General features: G+C 45.3%; 1 protein-coding gene across 5 annotated transcripts in view; it reads left to right on the plus strand.

Moving 5' to 3' along the window:
• PLD1 (phospholipase D1) overlaps positions 1-23,063 on the plus strand; it is a 279,106-nt gene that overhangs the window by 92,325 nt on the left and 163,718 nt on the right. The gene's annotated exons all lie outside the window — the stretch shown is intronic.

The following is a 23,063-nucleotide window of genomic DNA, read 5'->3' on the forward strand; positions in this document are numbered from 1 at the left end:
CCCAAGGGTATTTGGGGCTGGATTCCATTAGTCATTACTTCCTGATAATCATGATCATGGTGTAGTGGATAGAGCATGGGCCTGGGAATCAGAAAGTCATGGGTTCTAATCCTAGCTCTGCCACTTGTCTGCTGTGTGACCTCAGGCAAGTTGTTTCACTTCCCTGGGCCTCAGTTACCTCATCTATAAAGTGGGGATCGAGACTGTGAGCCCCACGTGGGACGGGGACTGTGTCCAACCCGATTTATTTATATCCACCTCAGCGCTTAGTACAGTGCCTGGCACATAGTAAGCGGTTAACAAATACCACAATTATTATTATTACTATCAATCAGTCAGGAGGGGGAGACAGACATTAATAAACATTAATAAATGGCAGCTATATACACAAATGCTGTGGGGCTGTGAGGGAGAGGAACAAAGGATTGGAATTATCAATCAATTGGTGGCATTTATTTAGCATTTATTATATGCAGAGCACTGTACTAAGTGCTTGGGAGAGGGTAATAGGACAGAATTAGCAGATACGCTCCCTGCCCATAATGAACTTACAGTCTAGAGGACTGCGTGAAAAAGAAAGGTATGAATTGAACCATGAGAAACTGAGTACAATAGGAAAGGTTGCAAAAGAGTTGGTTTTAACACTGAGTTTATGTGAAGGAATGGAAGTCAGAATGTTTTCAAATGGCCTTTCTGAAAGGTCAGAAGATTCACGAAGAGTCATGAGAACTGGATGTGGCTCATATGCAGCAGCAATGTGAATTATTTAATGAGCCCGTGTAAGATAGTTGAACATCTGGATGTCTTTCCATTAGCATCAGGATTAGCTTGTACTATGTGATAAAGTGTCTGTTGGCCGAGGAATTGATCTTAAAAATAGCAGCACAACATCATTATCAAAGGATGTTTTAATAGCACACTGGATAAGTTATTTTGGCACAAGTTATGGAAATTTTAGGCGGAACCACTGCAAAGCGTTTTGCTTCATGGAGTGTGGATTTGACTTATTTTGTAGCCGAAAAAAAATTATAGAAAATGAGCCCGCAATCCACAAACGTTTATACACTGGGCGTGAGGTTTTACTCTATTTTACTGACTTCTCCATTTATCTCTAGGTGAATATGTATTATATCAACTTAGTGTCTCTGCAGTTGATTTTTTCAGAATCTTCTGTTTGGTTTTTACTAAAGTTTGTGTAAAGCCAAGCAGAGAGCCCCTCTAGGGGGGTAGAAATCCATCTATCCATCAATCAGTGGTATTTATTGAGCATCTACTGTGTGCAGAGCACCTCGCTGAGCAGCCCTACAGTTGTTGGGAAAAAAAAAGACAGTATTTGGCGGTGGCCTTTTCCAGCATCTCTGTGACCTCCACCGGGATGCCTGCTTGACTGCTCTCATTGATTCCAGACATCCCATTCCACCTCCCGCCTCACTTGGACCTATGTACCCTCCCAAGTGGTTAGTACAGTGCCCTGCACACACATTAAGAGCTGGATAAATACGATTGACTGGGTCTGGGCCCAGAGACCACAGGCCCACACTCTTCACTCAAGAGTGGAAAGGCTCCTGGTTCCACCATTTTTAGTGTGTCTCACTCAAAATTGTCCTAAATCACGTACCTCCCTGTTGCTGCCATTATGGTGAGGGAGGACTTGAACTCCTCACCTGGAAGCAGCCGAGACAGCTCTGGCCTCACCCTGCACCCTTTGGCCACTGCGGCTACTTCCGTGCCAAGAAGATCATGAGATTTCCTATAGCAGGAAGACCCAGAATGTGACCGGGAGCCAAATTTTGGCTGCTTGAGTAGCTTGCTGCTACTTCCTTGTGGATTGGGGAGTGTGGCGACCCGTCCTACTCTCCCAAGCACTTAGTTCACTGATCTTCATCCAATAAGCAGTCAATAAATACCGTTAATTGATTGCTAATGCAAGGGCCAGCCCTGAGGAGCACCCCCTACCCCACCCCCTTCAAGTCTGGTAAGCAGACTTTGAGCTCTGAGGCCTCCTCAGCCACGTCCCCGTAGTATTTCTTGGCTGGTGATGGGCTGGGAGAGAGACATGACCCTTCGTTATTCATTCATTCAGTCGTATTTATTGGCGCTTACTGTGTGCAGAGCACTGTACTAAGCACTTGGGAAGTACAAGTCGGCATCATATAGAGACAGTCCCTACCCAACAACGGGCTCACAGTCTAGAAGGGGGAAACAGACAACAAAACATGTAGACAGGTGTTAAAATTGTCAGAACAAACAGAATTAAAGCTAAATGCACATCATTAACAAAATAAATAGAATAGTAAATATGTACAAGACCACTTAGTGTACATTTCCCTTGGGGCCAGGTGATCTCGTAGACCCGGAAGAGAGCTCACAGGAGCAAAGTCGCATTCCCGGAATAAAGTGACAGTGGACTGAAAGCGGAATGGTTTGTTCATTCATTCATATTTATTGAGCGTTTACTGTGTGCAGAGCACTGTACTAAGTGCTTAGAAAGTACAATTTGGCATCAAATATAGTCCCTACCCAACAATGGGCTCACAGTCTAGAAGGGGGGAGAAAGACATCAAGACAAGTAAAAAGGCATCAGAAGCATCAATATAAATAAATAGAATTATAGATACATGCACATCATTAATAAAATAAATAGAATAATATGTACATGTATACACAAGTGCTGTGGGACGGGGAGGGGAGTAGGGCAGAGGGAGGAGGAGCAGAGGAAAAGGGGGACTCAGTCTGGGAAGGCCTCCTGGAGGAGGCGAGCTTTCAGTAGGGCTTTGAAGGGGGAAGTGTGCTAGTTTGGTGAATGTGAGGTGGGAGGGCGTTCCAGGCCAGAGGTAGGACAGGAGTCGAGAGTGGGACAGGTGAGAACGAGGCAGAGTGAGGAGATTAGTGGCGGCAGAAGAGTGGAGGGTGTGGGCTGGGCTGGAGAAGGAGAGAAGGGGGGTGAGGTAGGAGGGGGCAAGGTGATGGAGGGCTTTGAAGCCAATTCTGAGGAGTTTTTGCTTCATTTGAAGGTTGATAGGCAACCACTGGAGATTTTTGAGGAGGGGGGTGACATGCCCAGAGTGTTTCTCTAGAAAGGTAATCAGGGCAGCAGAGTGAAGTATAAACTGAAGTGGGGAGAGACAAGAGGGTGGGGATCAGAAAGGATGCTGATGCAGTAATCTGTTTGGGATATGATGAGTGATTTTACTAACGTGGTAGCAGTTTGGATGGAGAGGAAAGGTTGATCTTGGTGATGTTGTGAAGGTGAGACCAGCAAGTTTTGGTTATGTGGGGTGAATGAGAGAGCAGAGTGAAGGATGACACCAAGGTTGTGGGCTTGTGAGATGGGAAGGATGGTACTGCTGTCCACAGTGACAGGAAATTCTGGGAGAGGACAGGGTTTGAGAGGGAAGATAAGGAGCTCAGTCTTGGACATTGTGAGTTTTGGGTGGCAGGAGGACATCCAGGTAGAGATGTCCTGAAGGCAGGAGGAGATGCAAGCCTGGAGGGAGGGAAAGAGAACAGGGGAGGAGATATAGATTTGGGTATTATCTGCGTAAAGGTGATAGTTGAAGCCTTGGGAGTGAATGAGTTCAACAAGGGAGTGAGTATAGATAGAGAACAGAAGGGGACCAAGAACTGACCCTTGAGGGGATGGGAAGGAGAAGAAGAGGCTGTGAAGGAGACTGAGAATGAACAGCCAGGGAGATTAGAGGAGAGCCAGGAGAGGAAGGAGTCCTTGAAGCCAAGGTTGGATAACGTGTTGAGGAGAAGGGGATGGTCCATAGTGTTGAAGGCAGCTGAGAGGTCGAGGAGGATTAGGATACAGTAGGAACCATTGGGTTTGGCAAGAAGGAGGGCATTGGTGACCTTTGAGAGGGCAGTTTTGGTGGAGTGGAGGGGACAGAAGCCAGATTGGAGGGAGTCCAGGAGAGAGTTGGAGGAGAGGAATTTCAAGGCAGCAAGTATAGACGATTCGCTCTTGGAGTTTGGAAAGGAAGGGGAGGAGGGAGATGGGGCAATAACTGGAGGGGGCATTGGGGTCAAGGGAGGTTTTTTGGGGGGATGGGGAAGACGTGGGCATGTTTGAAGGCAGAGGGGAAGAAGCCATTGGAGAGTGAGCAGTTGAAAATGGAAGTTACGGAGAGGAGGAGGGAAGGGGTGAGAGTTTTTATAAGGTGAGAGGGAATGGGGTCAGAAACACAGGTGGAGAGGGTGGCACATGAGAGGAGAGAGGAGATCTCCTCTGAAGATACTGCTGGGAAGGATGGGAAAATAGAGGAGAGGGTTGAGAGTGGCGGGGGAAGGAGAAGGGGGAGGGGTGACTTTAGGAAGCTCAGACATGATGGTGTTAATTTTCCTAATGAAGTAGGTGGTCAGACCTTTGGGGGTGAGAGATAGGAGAAGGGGAGGAACAGAGGGCCTGAGGAGGGAGATAAATGTCCGGAACAGCTGACTGAGGTGATGGGAATGGGTGACAATAAGGGAAGAGAAATAGTTTTGCCAGGCAGAGGAGAGGGCACAGTTACAGCAAGAAAGGATAAATTTTAAGGGAACCTGGTTGGTCTGGTGTTTTAGAATTTTGCCAGCAGCGTTCAGCAGCTCGAGCGTAAGAGTGAAGGAGGCGGACAGTGGCAGTGATCCAGGGCTGTGGGTTCATGGTGCAAAAGTGGTGAAGGGAAAGGGGAACGAGCGAGTTGAGTAGAGAGGGTGGAGTTGAGAGCATCAATTTGGTCATCGAGTGGGTAGGGTGGGTAGAAAGACTTGACACCTGTCCACATACTTGTTTTGTTGTCTGTCTCCCCCTTCTAGACTGTGAGCCCGTTGTTGGGTAGAGACCATCTCTATATGTTGCCGACTTGTACTTCCCAAGCGCTTAGTACAGTGCTCTGCACACAGTAAGCACTCAATAAATGCGACTGAATGAATGAATGAATAAATAGATGGGATCAAGACAGCAGAGTTCTCTGTCAGAGGAGTAGTACAGATTTACAGGGAGGGGGAGTGTGAGAGAGGAGGCCGGTGAGAAGGTTATGGTCAGAGAGAGGGATTTCAGAGTTGGTGAGGGTGGAGATAGTGCAGCGGTTAGAGATGATGAGATCGAGGGTGTGACCAAGTTGGTGAGTGGGTGAGGTGGGGTGGAGCAGGAGTTTGGCAGAGTCAAGGAGTGATAGAAGGCAGGTGGCAGAGGAATCATCGAGTACATCCATGTGGATGTTGAAGTCTCCGTTCCAGTTCGGGGGCAGTGTTATGGGCAGCACTTGTATTCGGTCTCTGTGGCATAGCTTCCACACGTAAGTGCTTACTATAGTGCTTTGCACACAGTAAGCACTCAATAAATATGACTGAATGAATTGGTAATAACAACCAGCCACCACACTTCTTTACACATAGAATTCCCATATAGAGTTGTGAAACATCCTGATCCTAGAGAAGTATCTTAGAGAAGCAGCGTGGCTCAGTGGACAGAGCACGGGCTTTGGAGTCAGAGGTCATGGGTTCAAATTCCGGCTCCACCAATTGTCAGCTGCGTGAACTTGGGCAAGCCACTTACCTTCTCTGGGCCTCAGTTCCCTCATCTGTAAAAATGGGCATTAAGACTGTGAGTCCCCCGTGGGACAACCTGATCACCTTGTAACTTCCCCAGCGCTTAGAACAGTGCTTTGCACATAGTAAGCGCTTAATAAATGCCATCATTATTATTATTATTAAGCAGTGTGGCCTAGTGGAAAGAGCCCACGCCTGGGAGTCAGAGGACTTGAGTTCTAATCGTAGAGTTCAAATCGTTAAGAGAAGCAGAATGGCTTAGTGGAAAGAGCACGGGCTTTGGAGTCAGAGGTCATGGGTTCTAAATCCTGGCTCCTCCACTTGTCAGCTGTGTGACTTTGGGCAACTCACTTCACTTCTCTAGGCCTCAGCTACCTCATCTGTAAAATGGGGATGAAAACTGTGAGCCCCAGTGGGACAGCCTGATGACCTTGTATCTACCCCAGCTCTTAGAACACTGCATGGCACATAGTCAGCGCTTAACAAATACCAACATTGTTATTATTATTATTATTGTTAATCCCACCTCTTCCATGAGTCTGCTGTGGGATCTTGGGTAAATCACTTAACTTGTCTGTGCTTCAGTTCTCTGATCTCTAAAATGGGAATGAAGACTGTGAGCCCCATGTGGAACAGGGACTGTGTCCAACCTGGCTAGCTTGTGTCTGCCTTAGTCCTTAGTAAACCTTCGACCCCTGGCCCACGTCCTACCTTTGGCCTGGAATGCCCTCCCTCCTCAAATCCACTAAGCAATCACACTTCCCCCCTTCAAAGCCCTACTGAAGGCTCACCTCCTCCAAGAGGCCTCCCCAGACTAAACGTCCCTTTTCCTCTGCTCCCCCTCCCCTCCCCATTGCCCCAACTCACTCCCTTTGCTCTACCCCCACTCCCCGCCTCACAGCATTTGTGTATATATGTCCATAGCTATAATTCTATTTACTTATATTAATGCCCATTTACTGGTTTTGATAGGTATATATCTATAATTCTATTTACTTACATTGATGCTTGTTTACTTGTTTTGATGTCTGTCTCTCCCTTCTAGTCTGTAAGCCCGGTGTGGGCAGAGACTGTCTCCTTTTATTTCTGAATTGTACTTTCCAAACGCTTAGTACAGTGGTCTGCACATAGTAAGCTCTCAATAAATACGATTGAATGAATGAATGAATGAATGAATGAAAAGCACTTAACAAATATCATAGAAAATTGCCCAGCGTGGGTCAGTGGAAAGAGCACGGGCTTGGGAGTCAGAAGTCATGGGTCCTAATCCCACTCCACTGCTTGTCAGGTGTGTGACTTCGGCCAAATCACTTAACTTCTCTGTGCCTCAGTTACCTCATCTGTAAAATGGGGATTAAGACTGTGAGCCCCACGTGGGACAACCTGATCACCTTGTATCCTCTACAGCACTTAGAACAGTGCTTCCCACATAGTAAGCACTTAACAAATGCCATCGTTATTATTATTATTATTATTAAACACTTGTTCATGGACATTTTCATCTTTCCAGTGTCTTTCCTCTCCTCTCTTAATCCATGTTCCATGTTAGATCACATGCTCCTGGAGGGCAGAAATACACAATCTAACTCAAACTCTAGTGTAGGAGGAGTAATAGAATTTATCAAGTGTTCACTGGGTGCCTATCACAAAGTACTAAACTCTGGGAAAGCATATACGGGTGGGAATTAGACGTGGACCTTTTCCCCTGAGGGTTCAGGTTCCCAATCTGTGAATGAAGGGGCTTCAACAGTTGGGGGAGAATAGGTCAAGAAACAGACACGTTGGGAATCATTAAATGCTCAATCATTAAAGCAGCAAAAGGGAAAAAGACAAATACATCATACACAAAATAAAAACAAAAGTCAGTAGAAAGCTGTGGCTGGAGGATTGATTGTAAAAATGCAAGATGTTTTAACGTGATACTGAAAAATGCAGAAAATCCATTGAACCTCTAGACTGTGAGCTTGTTGTGGGCAGGGAATATGTCTATTATATAGTAATAATAATAATTGTGATATTGAGAAGCAACATGGCTTAGTGGAAAGAGCATGAGCTTTGGAGTCAGAGGTTGTGGGTTCTAATTCCGGCTCTGCCACTTGTCAGCTTTGTGACTTTGGGCAAGTCACTTAACTTCTCTGTGCCTCAGTTACCTCATCCGTAAAATGGGGATAAGTCTGTAGCCCCACGTGGCACAACCTGATTATCTTGTATCTGCCCCACTGCTTAGAACAGTGCTTGGCACATAGTAAGTGCTTAACAAATATCATTATTATTATTATTTGTTAAGCGCTATGTGCCAGGCCCTGTATGAAGCGCTGGAGTAGATACAAGCTAATCAGGTTGGACACAGTCCCTGTCCCACGTGAGGCTCACAGTCTCAATCCCCATTTTACAGATGGGGGAACTGAGGCACAGAGAAGGGAAGTGACTTGTCCAAGGCCACACAGCAGACAAGAGATGGAGCCAGGTTTCAAACCCATGACCTTCAAGAGCTCAGTGCAGTGCTTTGCACACAGTAAGCGCTCAATAAATATAATTGAATGAATGAATGAACCTTACACCTTGCAGGAAGGTGTCGTTTTATTCAAACATGTTCATCTGAAAATCTAAATTACGGAGTTATCCGCATAGCTGATGAAGAATGGATTGAATTTATGACCTGAATTTACTTATCTTCTCTGGGAAATATTGTTCATTCCTAACACATTTGAATCCCGGCTCCGCCAATTGTCAGCTGTGTGACTTTGGGGAAGTCACTTAACTTCTCTGTGCCTCAGTTCCCTCATCTGTAAAATGGGGATGAAGACTGTCAGCCCCATGTGGGACAACCTGATCACCTTGTAACCTCCCCAGCGCTTAGAACAGTGCTTTGCACATAGTAAGCACTTAAGAAATGTCATTATTTTTATTATTATTATTACAGCATTCAATTCAGCACTCAATTGTTTTTATTGAGCGCTTAATGTGTGCAGAGCACTATACTAAGAGAGTGCATTATAACAAGTAACAGAGTTGGTAGACACTTCCCTGCCAACAATGGGCGTACAGCCTAGAAGGGAAGACAGGCTACTAGTATAAATAAATTATGGATATCTTCATAAGTACTATGGAGAGGGAGGGGGTTGAATAAAGGGAGCAATTCAGGGTGATGCAGAAACAAGTGGGAGAAGAGGAAATGAGGACTTAGTCAGGGAAGGCGTCTTGGAGGAGATGTGCTTTCAGTAAGGCTTTAAAGGTGGGGAGAGTCATTGTTGGATATGAAGAGGTAGGATGAGGGTGAGAGATCAGTGGCAAGGTAGAAGAGATCATGGTGCAGTGAGAAGGTTCGCTTTAGAGGAGCAAAGTGTGGGTGCTGAGTTGTAGTAGGAGAATAATGAGGTGAGATAGGAGGGGGCAAGGCCGGTGGTAAGGAGTTTCTGTTTTGATGTGGAGATGGATGGGCAATCACTGGAGGTTCTTAAGGAGTGGGGAGACATGGACTGAACGTTTTTGTAGGAAAACCATCTGGGCTTCAGAGTGTAGTGTGGGGGAGTTGGGGGAGACAGGAGGCTGGGAGGTCAGCAGGGAGGTTGATACAGTAATCAGGGTGGAATAGGATAAGTGCTTGGATCAACGTGGTAGGAGTTTGGATGGAGAGGAAAGGGAGGATTTTAGCAATGGTGTGAAGGTTGAACAAAGAGGATTTAGTGATAAACTGAATACGTGGGTTGAATGAGAGAGAGGAGTCAAGCGTAAGGTCAAGGTTACAGGCTTGTGAACATGTTAAGTTTGTGGTGACATCAGGACATCCAGGTAGAGATATCTCGAAGGCAGGAGGAAATGAGAGACGAGAGAGGGAGATATCGTGGCCAGAGATATTCATTCATTCATTCATTGAATCGTATTTATTGAGTGCTTACTGTGTGCAGAGCACTGTACTAAGCACTTGGGAAGTACAAGTTGGCAACATATAGAAACGGTCCCTACCCAACAACGGGCTCACAGTCTAGAAGCGATGGCGGGAGGGGATATAGATTTATATAATCTACAACCATATAATATAATGTGTATTTATGCTCACACTTAACCCCATTGGTTTTGATTGATCTTCTTATAGTGAGAAATGAGAAAACAGGAAAACACTTTGAACCAGATTGTTTTAAAATGCTTCGGCTCAATGCGCTTCAAATGAAAACAATGAGTATGGAAACAGGCAAGACTTATTCTTTACCAGTTGCCTAAGAATAGCCACCGCATTACCTCTTTTGATAAGGGACAAATACTGCTTTGTAATTCAACTGCTAATAGGTAATACCTAATTTTAGTTCAGTTGGACAATTTGGATGGACCTGCCATTAAACAAGGCAGAGTGGAAGATCACAGGGCCTGGAAACCAAAGGACCTATATTTTAGTCAGTCAGCCAATCAATTGGTGGTGTTTACGGAGTGCTTACTATGTGCTGACCACTGTACTAAGCACTTTGGAGAGTACAATTGAACAACAGAGTCAGCGGACACTTCTTGGATCTGTTACTATCAATCAATCAATCAATCAATCGTATTTATTGAGCGCTTACTATGTGCAGAGCACTGTACTAAGCGCTTGGGAAGTACAAATTGGCATCACATAGAGACAGTCCCTACCCAACAGTGGGCTCACAGTCTAAAAGGGGGAGACAGAGAACAGAACCAAACATACCAACAAAATAAAATAAGTAGGATAGAAATGTACAAGTAAAATAAATAAATGAATAAATAAATAGAGTAATAAATATGTACAACCATATATACATATATACAGGTGCTGTGGGGAAGGGAAGGAGGTAAGACGGGGGGATGGAGAGGGGGACGAGGGGGAGAGGAAAGAAGGGGCTCAGTCTGGGAAGGCCTCCTGGAGGAGGTGAGCTCTCAGCAGGGCCTTGAAGGGAGGAAGAGAGCTAGCTTGGCGGATGGGCAGAGGGAGGGCATTCCAGGCCCGGGGGATGACGTGGGCCGGGGGTCGATGGCGGGACAGGCGAGAGCGAGGTACAGTGAGGAGATTAGTGGTGGAGGAGCGGAGGGTGCGGGCTGGGCAGTAGAAGGAGAGAAGGGAGGTGAGGTAGGAGGGGGCGAGGTGATGGAGAGCCTTGAAGCACAGGGTGAGGAATTTCTGCTTGATGCGCAGATTGATCGGTAGCCATTGGAGGTTTTTGAGGAGGGGAGTAATATGTCCAGAGCGTTTCTGGACAAAGATAATCCGGGCAGCAGCATGAAGTATGGATTGAAGTGGAGAGAGACACGAGGATGGGAGATCAGAGAGAAGGCTAGTGCAGTAGTCCAGACGGGATAGGATGAGAGCTTGAATTAGCAGGGTAGCGGTTTGGATGGAGAGGAAAGGGCGGATCTTGGCAATGTTGCGGAGCTGAGACCGGCAGGTTTTGGTGACGGCTTGGATGTGAGGGGTGAATGAGAGAGCGGAGTCGAGGATGACACCAAGGTTGCGGGCTTGTGAGACGGGAAGGATGGTAGTGCCGTCAACAGAGATGGGAAAGTAAGGGAGAGGACAAGGTTTGGGAGGGAAGACAAGGAGCTCAGTCTTCGACATGTTGAGCTTTAGGTGGCGGGCGGACATCCAGATGGAGATGTCCTGAAGGCAGGAGGAGATGCGAGCCTGGAGGGAGGGGGAGAGAGCAGGGGCAGAGATGTAGATCTGGGTGTCATCAGCGTAGAGATGATAGTTGAAGCCGTGGGAGCGAATGAGGTCACCAAGGGAGTGAGTGTAGATTGAGAACAGAAGGGGACCAAGCACTGAACCTTGGGGAACCCCCACAGTAAGAGGATGGGAGGGGGAGGAGAAGCCTGCAAAAGAGACTGAGAAAGAACGACCGGAGAGATAAGAGGAGAACCAGGAGAGGACGGAGTCTGTGAAGCCAAGGTCAGATAACGTGTTGAGGAGAAGGGGGTGGTCCACAGTGTCAAAGGCAGCTGAGAGGTCGAGGAGGATTAGGACAGAGTATGAGCCGTTGGATTTGGCAAGCAGGAGGTCATTGGTGACCTTTGAGAGGGCAGTTTCCGTGGAATGAAGGGGACGGAAGCCAGACTGGAGGGGGTCGAGGAGAGAGTTGTTGTTGAGGAATTCTAGGCAGCGCGTGTAGACAACTCGTTCAAGGAGTTTTGAAAGGAATGGTAGGAGGGATATGGGACGATAACTAGAAGGTGAGGTGGGGTCAAGAGAGGGTTTTTTTAGGATGGGAGAGACATGGGCATGTTTGAAGGCAGAGGGGAAGGACCCAGTGGAGAGTGAGCGGTTGAAGATGGAAGTTAAGGAGGGGAGAAGGGATGGAGCGAGAGATTTCATAAGATGAGAGGGAATGGGGTCAGAAGCACAGGTGGCCGGAGTAGCACTTGAGAGGAGGGAGGAGAGTTCCTCTGAGGATACCGCTGGGAAGGATGGGAGAGTAGCAGAGAGTGTATCTTTTGGCTGCCCTTGGGCAAGTTCCTTAACTTTTCTAGAATTCAGTTTCCTCATCCGCAAAAGCCACAAAATGTACCTCTTTTTCTCCACCTCATAAAGAGGGAGGAGACAAAATGAGGTAAGGAATGTGAAAGCCTTTCAGAAAATAATTCAAGGCATTATATGGGATAAAGAGAGGTAGTGAATCATATTTTTCCCCATATAATGGTTTTGTAATCCTAATTAAGCATGCTGCTAATGTACAAGCCCTGCTTTATTTGTTATGACTTTCTCACTGATCTCCAGGGAAAACACTGTACATTTTGCATAAAAGTGCTATGGGAAGAGAGTAAAATGATTCTGTACTTGAGCCATTTGAAATGTCCTCTTGTTCAAAGATTCCTTGCAGTAATTTCCAGGGCATAGGAAGAGAACTCCTCCTATTCAGAAGCAAAGAAAAACCTATTTACTTCCCTAACAAAAATGCAAACAGAGTAAAACACAGCTGCTGTTATCTTTTGTGGGTACCATCACTTCGTGGTACTGAAAGAGATAATGCCCTTGTGATATAATTTCATAACAAGGTAATGGCAACGATTATATTGCTCTGAGTTTTCTGCAAAGGAGAACATTAAAGGCACTCAAATATCTCTCTTTAGTTAGGTTGGGAAAAGCCTTTTAGCAATAGCTGCAAGAGTTGCTGTTCAGTCACAATTATAGATGAAAAGAAACACAAAAAATGAAAGGATTGAAGGAAAAGAGCAAAGCATGGCTGCCCAGCCATATCTTTCTAATTGATATGTTAGGAAGGTAGGCTTCCACTTTAGACTTTGAACCTAGTTAAAACCCCATGCAAGAAATGGCAGAAGGATCTCTACGTATTTCTGATTCTTTACCTCACCATCTCCAGCTACAAAATGTTAGAGATAGTAATAGAGAGATATGTTACAGATAAAAGGAGAAGCAGTGTGGTTTAGTGAAGAGCACGGGCTTGGGAGTCACAGGTCGTGAGTTCTAATCCCGGCTCTGCCACTTGTCAGCTGTGTGACTTTGGGCAAGTCACTTAACTTCTCTGTGCCTCAGTTACCTCCACATTGCCCCAGGTAAGCCCCATGTTGGACAACCTGATTACCTTGTATCTACCCCAGTGCTTAGAACAGTGCTTGGCACATAGAAAGCGCTTAACAAATACCATTATAATTATCATCTGAGTGACTTTGGGCAAGTGAGTTAACTTCTCTGTGCCTCAGTTACCTCATCTGTAAAATGGAGATTAAGACTGTGGGCCCCATGTGGGATAACCTAATTACTTTGTATCTACCCCAGCACTTAGAACAGTGCTTGGCACATATTGCATGCTTAACAGATGCCATTATTATTATTATCATTATCATCATTATGATCTTTTGGAGGACCAAACAACCATAAATCTTTATCAATTTTTTAATCAAATCCCTAGCATTATGCTGTAAATATTGGTTAATATTACTTGGTGCTAATGTGAATTGTGGAAATATTTTTTTAAAAGTTAGTTTTTAGAATGTTACCACTTTAAGTTCATGCTAAAGAACCCATTTCCTCAGGTCTTTATTTCTTTCAAGTAGGGTGGCAAGTAATTTACTAAAATGAATGTCTGTCTTACCCTCTAAACTGTAAATTTATTTGGGCAGGAATCATGTCTACCAACTCTGTTGTACTCAAGAACAGGACTCTGAAACAATGTAAGCCCTCAGTAAATTCTATTGATTGATTCCATTTTTTATGGTATTTGTTAAGCACTTACTAAGTGCCAGGCACTGCACTAAGTGCTTTGGTAGATACAAGCTAATCAGATTGGACAGGTTCATGTCCCACGTGGAGCTCACAATCTTAATCCCCATTTTACAGATGAGACAACAGGCTCAGAGAAGCTAAGTGACTTACTCAAAGACACACAGCAGACATGTGGCAGAGGTGGGATTAGAACCCCTGTTGTCTGGCTCCCAGACCCGAGCTCTTTCCCCTGGGTTACGTCTCTTGAAGGTTATTCAGTCATTCATTCATTCAATCGTATTTTTTGAGCACTTACTGTGTGCAGAGCATTGTACTAAGCGCTTGAGAAGTACAAGTTGGCAACATATAGAGATGGTCCCTACCCAACAACAGGCTCACAGGCTAGAGTGGGGAGACAGAGAACAAAACAAAACATGTGGACAGGTGTCAAGTCATCAGAATAAATAGAAGTAAAGCTAGATGCACATCATTAACAAAAGAAATAGAACAGTAAATTTGTACAAGTAAAATAGAATAATAAATCTGTACAAACATAAACAGGTGCTGTGGGGAGGGGAAGGAGGTAGGGCGGGGGGGGATGGGGAGGGGGAGAGGAAAGAGGAGGCTCAGTCTGGGAAGGCCTCCTGGAGGAGATGAGCTGTCAGTAGGACTTTGAAGGGAGGAAGAGAGCTAGCTTGGCGGATGTGCGGAGGGAGGGCATTCCAGTCCAGAGGGAGGACATGGGCTGGGGGTTGACAGCGGGACAGGTGAGAACGAGGCACGGTGAGGAGGTTAGCGGCCGAGGAGAGGAGGGTGTGGGCTGGGCTGTAGAAAGAGAGACAGGAAGATGAGGTAGGAGGGTGCGAGGTGATGGACAGCCTTGAAGCCGAGAGTGAGGAGTTTTTGCCTGATGCTTAGGTTGACTGGTATCCACTGGAGATTTTTGAGTAGGGGAGTAACATGCCCAGAGTGTTTCTGCACAAAGATGTTCCGGGCAGCAGCATGAATTATAGACTGAAGTGGGGAGAGACAGGAGGATGGGAGATCAGAGAGGAGACTGATGCAGTAATCCAGTCTGGATAGGATGAGAGATTGAACCAGCAGGTTAGCGGTTTGGATGGAGAGGAAAGGGTGGATCTTGGCGATGTTGCGGAGGTGAGACAGGCAGGTTTTGGTGACAGATTGGATGTGAGGGGTGAACGAGAGAGCAGAGTTGAGGATGACACCAAGGTTGCGGGCTTGTGAGACGGGAAGGATGGTAGTGCCATCAATAGTGATGGGAAAGTCAAGGAGAGGGCAGGGTTTGGGAGGGAAGATAAGGAGTTCAGTCTTAGACATATTGAGTTTTAGATGGTGGGCAGACATCCAGATGGAGATGTCCTGAAGGCAGGAGGAGACACGAGCCTGAAGGGAGAGATAGAGAGCAGGGGCAGAGATGTAAATTTGGGTGTCATCAGCATAGAGATGATAGTTGAAACCGTGGGATTGAATGAGTTCACCAAGGGAGTGAGTGTAGATAGGGAACAGAAGGGGACCAAGCACTGACCCTTGAGGAACCCCTACAGTAAGGGGATGGGAGGGGGAGGAGGAGCCCACAAAGGAGACTGAGAATGAATGCAGGAGAGATAAGAGGAGAACCAGGGTTAGGATGTGAATCAACGTCAAGATCAGCATTTTATTATCAAACAAGTGATCATTCAATCAATAGTAATTAGTTAGTGATTAGTAATTACTTCTGGGTACAGAACAGTACAATTGGAAGAGTAGAATAGAATCAGAAGACAAAATCCTTAACTACCAGGAGTTTACCATCTAGAGGAGGAGATGGATATTAAAATAAATTGCAGATTCATTCATTCAGTCAGTCAGTCGTATTTATTGAGCGCTTACTGTGTGCAGAGCACTGTACTAAGCGCTTAAGAAGTACAAGTTGCTAACATATAGAGACAGTGCCTACCCAACAGTGGGCTCTCAGTCTAGAAGGGGGAGACAGAGAACAAAACAAACCATACTAGCAGAATAAAATAAATAGAATAAATATGTACAAGTAAAATAAATAGAGTGAAGAAACAGATAAGAAACAGATAAGAGAAAGCAATAAAATGTGTATGAACTTCCCAAGAGGACAGTGTAATAATGATAACTGTGGTATTTGTTAAGCGTTTACCATATGCCAGGCACTGTTCTAAGCACTAGGGTAGATAATCAGGTTGGACACAGTCCTTCCCCCACATAGGGATCACAGTCTTAATCTCCAGTTTACAAATGAGGGAACTGAGGCACAGAAAAGTTAAATGAGTTGCCCAAAGTCATACAGCAGACAAGTGGCAGAGAGCAGATTAGAACCCAGGTCCTTCTGACGCCCAGGCCTTTGCTCTATCCACTAGGCCACACTAACTCTGGATTTACAGGCAGTGATGTAAATGTTTAAGTGGCCTGAGGACGTTAAGTGCTCCAGTTTCCTTCTTTCGTAGCTGAGTTCTGTCGAGTTGCGGCATCCCAACTTGGCATCTGGTCTAGCAGGCACCTGGGAGAGAGGCAGCATGGCTCAGTGGAAAGAGCACAGGCTTTGGAGTCAGATGTCATGGGTTCAAATTCCGGCTCTGCCAAATGTCAGCTGTGTGACTTTGGGCAAGTTATGTAACTTCTCAGTGCCTCAGTTACCTCATCTATAAAATGGGGATTAAGACTGTGAGCCCCCTGCGGGACAACCTGATCACCTTGTAACCTCCCCAGCGCTTAGCCCAGCGCTTTGCACATAGTAAGTGCTTAATAAATGCCATTACAAAATGCATATATTAATGTCTGTCTCCCCCACTAAACTGTAAGCTCATTGCAGGCAGGCAATGAGTCTGTTAATTATTATATCGTACTCTCCCCAGTGTGTAGTACAGTGCATAGAACACAGTAAGTGCTCAATAAATACGATTGAATGAGTGAATAAATGAAATGCAGAGGAGCAGGTTGGGGGTACTGGAGAATCTCTCTAGTTTTGGGTGAACTCAGTAGAGTTAAGTGAGATGGTGCATCTGACATCATTACACATTTCTAGACTGTGAACCCATTGTTGGGTAGGGACCGTCTCTATATGTTGCCGACTTGTACTTAGTACAGTGCTGTGCACACAGTAAGCGCTCAATAAATACCATTGAATGAATGAATGAATTACATTAAGCTGAATGCCAGACTTGTAACATCATGTATGTTCAATCAATCAATCAGTGGTATTTACTAAGCACTTATTGTGTGCAGAACACCCTACTACGTGCTTTTGAGAGGACAGTCTCCATGTCTCATATCTCTGACAGCAGCCATTGGACTCCCCACTTTTGAATGATCTCTGGAGACCACTGGGTGTCCACCCTGAATCAGAAATTTTGGCTCCAGAAGGTGTCAGTTGGGGGAGAAAGGGATAATTAAGTTACACATTTGGGGCACAGTTTTACTTGGCATTAATGCTGACCAAAATCAAAATACATTCAAGGCCACATCTGACTGGTCAAACTTGTATTTATCCCAGCACTGAGTACAGTGCTTCTCAGGGGGTAGGAACTCAATAAATACTGCAGCTAACTGGATGAAGAGGAAGAATAAAAGAGATATTTGTCACCTCTATTGTAAATGGTTATCTTGGTAACCTTATCAAGGGAGATAGGTTGTTAAATATTAAGTAGGAATTCAAACTTCAGAAGTAACTCGGGTAAATGGAAAATGGCTTATCTTTTTGGTCATGTAAAACAGTATTGTTTCCAAAAAAAGTCTTAATATTAAAAAAAACAACCTTATAAATAGTAATGTTTCCAAATCACTTGCTTCTGGATTTAAAAAATGCTAATCTGAGGGTACTGTGCTACAATTTAAGAGAAAAAAAGTCTCCTCCTAGATAGATCAAGTTATCTCTGCATGAATGACTCACTTTCTTCAGAGTTCTAGCCACACTTTTAGTGATGGTCAATTCTTTATTGACCTAGTTAATTTGCGAGAGTGGTAGTTTTCACCAGGCTCCTTTTCCTCCATCCTTCTCCAGGAGAAATATAACACCTTTCCTTGTTCCCTTTTAACATTTAACCAAGAAATAGGTGTCACCCTTCTCTTTATCAAAAAAACCACATCAGTTGTTCTTATTTTCCTTCACCTCTTCTATTGTTCCTCATGGCATACCATTACAGAGACTTTTATGGCTAGCATCTCTTTTGAATATTGTTGAATTTCTCAGCTACTAACCTGCTCTCTTGAAACAAACCCAAAAAGTCTGTTAGGGCCGTTATGGAAAAGGAGTTGTCAAGTGAATCATTACTTTAATAAAAGGGAAAAGGCAAAGGCTATAAAAATTAAGAAGCAAAGGTGAAACAATGTAAGCTTCTCCTTACCTTGGCAGGTCTCATCACCCCACCTTTTCCATTAACTGGAAGGCTAAGTATTGTGAGAAGGAAGTAAGTGTATATTTCAACTATGGCTGGAAGCAGGTCTCCAAAATGTCTTGTCTTCATTGAGGTTCACCATGCACTGGGGGAAAGAGTCTTTTTAAAGTTCATTTGGGCACTTTTCTTTTATCTCAATCTGAGAATTTAGGTGATCCTGTTGAAAGATGTGGTCATCACTCCATTTTAAAAATGATCTCCTTAAAAATCCCCTTAACTCACAGTCCTTTCATGTTAAGCATAAAGCAAAGCAGTGTTGCCAGCCACGGTGTCCAGCACTGAAGCATCATTGATAATGATTATAATTACCAATTATGGTATTTGTAAAGCACTCACTATTTACCAGGCACTGTTCTAAGCTCTGGTAAATACAAGGTAATCAGGTTGTCCCACGTGGGGCTCACAGTCTTAATCCCCGTTTTGCAGATGAGGTAACTGAGGCCCAGAGAAGTGAAGCGACTTGCCCTAGGTCACACAGCAGACAAGTGGCAGAGCTGGGATTAGAACCCAGGTTCTCTTACTCCCAAGCCCGTGCTCCTGCCACTATGCTATGCTGCTTCTGATGCTACTTTGGTGCTGCTTTGAAGTGGCTAGAGTCTCTCACCAGCCTAACCACCCCTTCCACTGGCTTTAGGAGGATGAGGATCTGAAGGGCCCGTTTTTCCTTCTCTTTCATCAGCCCCCACGAAGCCCAAGGCCCTTGCCCTGTGGAGTGAATGGGGTCCAGCAGAGAGTCTGCTCCTCGCTTCGGAGCAAGCTAATAGCGCTTAGTACAGTGCTCTGCACATAGTAAGTGCTCAATAAATACGATTGATTGATTGATTAATAGCCTACAAATGTGACTCCATCTCTCTGCTCTGTTGTCGTGGTAGTACTAATAGTCAGTCACTCAGTCAGCCGTATTCCTTGAGCGCTTACTGTGGGCAGAGCACTGTATTAAGTGCTTGGGAGAGTACAATATACCAGACACAATCCCTGCCCACACCGAGCTTGCGGTCTAGAGGGGGGAGACAGACATTAATGAAAATAAATAAATTACAGATATGTACATAAGTGCTACAGGGCTGGGAAGGGGGACAAAAAGAGGGAGCAAGTCGCTCAGACCAAACCTGTTCCCCTAAGCAGCGTGGCTCAATGGAAAGAGCCCGGGCTTTGGAGTCAGAGGTCATGGGTTCAAATCCCGGCTCCGCCACTTGTCAGCTGTGTGACTTTGGGCAAGTCATTTAACTTCTCTGGGCCTCAGTTCCCTCATCTGTAAAATGGGGATGAAGACTGTGAGCCCCCTGTGGGACAATCTGATCACCTTGTATCTCCGCCAGCGCTTAGAACAGTGCTTTGCACATAGTAAGCGCTTAATAAATGCCATTATTATAAGACAGAACCAGAGATATTCAGATTGTTGTTTTTGTAGGCAGAGCAATGTTCCAAACATCGGGAGATGGGAATTAGGCACGGTTCCTGTCCCTTGGTGGGGAACACAATCTAAGAGTATAAGTGGGAGGGGAGACTGGAGCTAGATGCATCAGGAATCAATTCATCAGTTGTATTTACTGAGCGCTTAATAATAATAATAATGTTGGTATTTGTTGTCTGCTTACTCTGTGCCAAGCACTGTTCTAAGCACTGGGGTAGATACAGGGTGATCAGGTTGTCCCAGGTGGGGCTCACAGCCTTAATCCCCATTTTACAGATGAGGGAACTGAGGCACAGAGAAGTTAAGTGACTTGCCCAAGGTCACACAGCAGACATGTGGTGGAGCTGGGATTCATTCATTCATTCATTCAATCATATTTATTGAGCACTTTCTGTGTGCACAGCACTGTACTAAGCGCTTGGGAAGTACAAGTTGGCAACATATAGAGCCGGTCCCTACCCAACAGTAGGCTCACAGTCTACAAGGGGGAGACAGACAACAAAACAAAACATATTAACAAAATAAAATAAATAGAATAAATATGTACAAGTAAAATAAATAGAGTAATAAATACGTACAAACATATATACATATATACATATGCTGTAGGGAGGGGAAAGAGGTAAGGCTGGGGGCATGGAGATGGGGGAGAGGGGGAACATATAGAGCCAGTCCCTACCCAACAGCGGGCTCACAGTCTGGAAGGTGGAGACAGACAATAAAACAAAACATATTAACAAAATAAAATAAATAGAATAGTAAATATGTAATATACGATTGAATGAATGAGCAAATCCCGCACTTTCATGGGATTAGAACCCACGACCTCTGACTCCCAAGCCCAGGCTCTTTCCACTGAGCCACGCTGCTTCTCTCTGCTTCTCTGCTTACTGTGTGTAAAGCTCTGTTCTAAGCCCCTGGGGGGTACCATATCACAGAGTTGGTAGGCATGTTCCTTGCCCGCAATCAGCTTATAGTCTAACGGGGGAGACAGACATCAATATAAATCAATAAATTACGGCTATGTGTATGTGGGGCTGAGGGAGGGGTGAATAAAGGGTGCAAATCCAAGTGCGAGGGTGATGCAGGGAGTGGAAGAGGGGGAAATGAGGGTCCATTAAAACACAACCCAGACGTACATGAAATAAAAACGAAAGCAGTAGGTGCCGTGGCTCAAGGAACAGAATTTCAGGCTCCTTCGGACTCGGAGTTCAGGACATACTTGTAACCATCAGTGTTCCCAGGGTTTTGTGGAGGCTGCACACTGTTGGGTGTGGCAGGAGCAGTTTTTATCCCTGGTCCTGCATGGAACATACTGGGAACATGAGTAGTGGGAAGGAAGGCGGCAGTTACGACAGTGCTCTCCTTGGTGGCAGTGGAGGAGTCTGAGAGTGTAAGGGAACAGCATTTATCTCCGACACAGTACACACGGGGTATGCTGGGCGTACAGAACCTCAGTGGTGGGAGGGAACGTGGCATTTACCACAGTGCTCTTCTTGGTAATGGAGGGGTCTTAGAGCATGAGGGAGCCATTTTTACCCGCAGTCCTTTGCACACAGAACATGCAGGGAGCAGGGAACCTCGGTGGTAGGAAGGAAGGTGGCAGTTATCACAGTGCTCTTCTCAGCAGTGATGAAGTGGTCTGAGGGTCCTGGTCCTGGAGACCAGTGGTCTGGTCTCCAGGAGGCCTTCCCAGACTGAGCCCCCTCCTTCATCTCCCCCTCCTCCCCCTCTCCATCCCCCCCACCTTATCTCCTTCCCTTCCCCACAGCACCTGTATATATGTATATACGTTTGTACGTATTTATTACTCTATTTTACTTGTACGTATCTGTTCTATTTATTTTATTTTGTTAATATGTTTTGTTTTGTTCTCTGTCTCCCCCTTCTAGACTGTGAGCCCACTGTTGGGTAGGGACCATCTCTATATGTTGCCAACTTGTACTTCCCAAGCACTTAGTACAGTGCTCTGCACACAGTAAGCGCTCAATAAATACAATTGATTGATTGAGGGCTTGAGGGAACAGCTTTTATCCCCAGCACTCTGCACATGGAGCACACGGGGAGTAGAGAACCTCAGCGGTGGGAAGAAAGGCGGCAGTTATCACATTGCTCTTCTTAGCGGTAATGGCGTCATCTGAGAGAGTGAGGAGCAGTTTTTATCCTTGACCTAGTGTGCACCGAGCATGCCGGGAACATGGAAACTCGATGGTGGGAGGGAAGATGGCAGTTACCACGGATGATTTTCTCAGCATCAAGGAAGGATTCTTCGAATTTTTAAAATGTAACTCAATTTAGCCCCAATTTAAAAAGAAACAATCATTAAACCTCAAGTTGAGTTGTTTAGGTTGAGTGTTCTCATTCATTCACTCACTGTAAGTGCTCAATAAATACAATTGAATAAATGAATGAATTCAATCGTATTTATTTAGTGCTTACTGTGTGCAGAGCACTGTACTAAGTGCTTGGAAAGTTCATTTCAACAACAGAGACAATCCCTGCCCACAATGAGCTCATAGTCTAGAAGGAGGGAGACAGACATCAAAACAAACAAACAGGCATCAATAGCATCAAATAAATAGAACTGTAGATATATACACATCATTAATATAAGTAAATAGAATTAGAAATATGTACATATATACACAAGTGCTATGGGGCTGTGGGGGTTAGAGCAAAGGAAGTGAGTCAGGGTGATGGGGAGGAGAGGGGGAGCAGAGGAAAAGGAGGGCTTAGTCTGGTGGGAAGGCCTCCAGGAGGAGGTGAGCTTTCAGTAGGGCTTTGAAGGGGGGAAGTTTGATTGTTTGGTGGATTTGAGGAGGGAGGGCATTCCAGGCCAGAGGTAGGAGGTGGGCCAGGGGTCGACGGTGGGACAGGCGAGAATGAGGCACCATGAGGAGGTTAGTGGTGGCAGAGGAGCGGAGGGTGCCGGCTGGGATGGAGAAGAAGAGAAGGGAAGTGAGGTAGGAGGAGGCGAGGGGATGGAGGGCTTTGAAGCCAAGAGTGAGGATTTTTTGCTTGATTTGAAGGTTGATGGGCAACCACTGGAGATTTTTGAGGAGGGGTGTGACGTTCCCAGAACGTTCATGTAGAAAGATAATCCATTCAGCAGAGTGAAGAGTACTAAGTGCTTGGGAAAGTACAACAGAGCAATATAGCCAACACATTCCATGTCCACAAAGACCTAACAGAATAGAGGAGGAGACAGTCATTAATATAAATAAATAAATATAAATTAGTTATGGGTATATACGTAAGTGCTGTGGGGCTGGGTGGTGGGGTGGTGAGTAAAAGGAGAAAGTCAGGGTGATACAGAAGAGAGTGGGAAAGAGGAAAGGAGGATTTAGGGAAGGCTTCTTGGAGAAGATGTGCCTTCAGTAAGGCTTTGAAGGTGGGGAGAGTCATTAATTCATTCAGTAGTTTTTATTGAGTGCTTACTGTCTGCAGAGTCAGATATGAAAAGGGCAGATGTTTCAGGCCAGAGGTAGGACATGGGTGAGGAGGTTAACAGTGAGATAGACAAGATTGAGGA

This window comes from Tachyglossus aculeatus, chromosome 1, assembly GCF_015852505.1.
Source record: "Tachyglossus aculeatus isolate mTacAcu1 chromosome 1, mTacAcu1.pri, whole genome shotgun sequence".
Classification (NCBI taxonomy): Eukaryota; Metazoa; Chordata; class Mammalia; order Monotremata; family Tachyglossidae; genus Tachyglossus; species Tachyglossus aculeatus.